This window comes from Bos indicus, chromosome 10 (genome assembly GCF_029378745.1).
Source record: "Bos indicus isolate NIAB-ARS_2022 breed Sahiwal x Tharparkar chromosome 10, NIAB-ARS_B.indTharparkar_mat_pri_1.0, whole genome shotgun sequence".
Classification (NCBI taxonomy): domain Eukaryota; kingdom Metazoa; phylum Chordata; class Mammalia; order Artiodactyla; family Bovidae; genus Bos; species Bos indicus.
In genome coordinates this window covers 32,472,347-32,473,200 of record NC_091769.1, presented here as the reverse complement: position 1 = coordinate 32,473,200, position 854 = coordinate 32,472,347, and positions in this window count along the sequence as shown.

Here is an 854-nt window from a genome sequence, read left to right as displayed (position 1 = left end):
TAATGAGCCAGGTTGAAAGATCACCGACATGTCCAACATCCTCTTTAGCTGCATGATGTTAAAAAAAAAGTACTTTCAGATGAAGCTTTTTATGTTCATCTTCTGCCAGAATAAAGGGTTTTTTCAGGGTTAATTTTACATCATAAGAAATAACTAACGTCTGTGCTCAAAGATAATTCATCTGCCTGTGTTTTTTCTCTGTCTTAGTTACTAAAATACTGTTGAATATGTAAATTAAGAATTTACATATAGATGTTCATAGATGAGTAAACAACTTCTATGGAATTCGAGGTCCTGTGTTGAAAAGATTACTTAATCATTAATATTTAATATAAATTATAGGATGCTGTCTTTTTATTTCAGACACCTCCATATGCAGGCACTACAGTGCGATGATCTGCTCATTAAACTTAATTTTTTTCCCCTAAAACAACAGCAAAACAGGCAATGTAATGCCATTTTCAAAACTTCATGCAACATTCCTGAACACCTCTGACATTTACATGATGGTACTACACAAAACGCCTGCCAAAGTAAGCAGAGTGAAAAAAGGTGTGAGGGATTTGCATGCTTCTCAGTTGTTCAAATAAATATACTATCCTGAAATTTTGTAACACCCAAACTTTGAATCCTGTGTTCAGAAGGGATACTGTCATAAACTTTTATTTACTTCCGTGCTGTCAGCCTGGGAAATCATTCACTATCTCAGAAATCCAAGTTTGAATCTTATTTTGGGTTCTTCCCTCTTCCCATTGCACAACAAGCAAGCCAACAGCCATTAATAGAAGTTGTATGCAAAAGAACAAGGAAATAAGCTTCTATTGTTCTGTATCATTTTTAGGTAGAATTTTTAT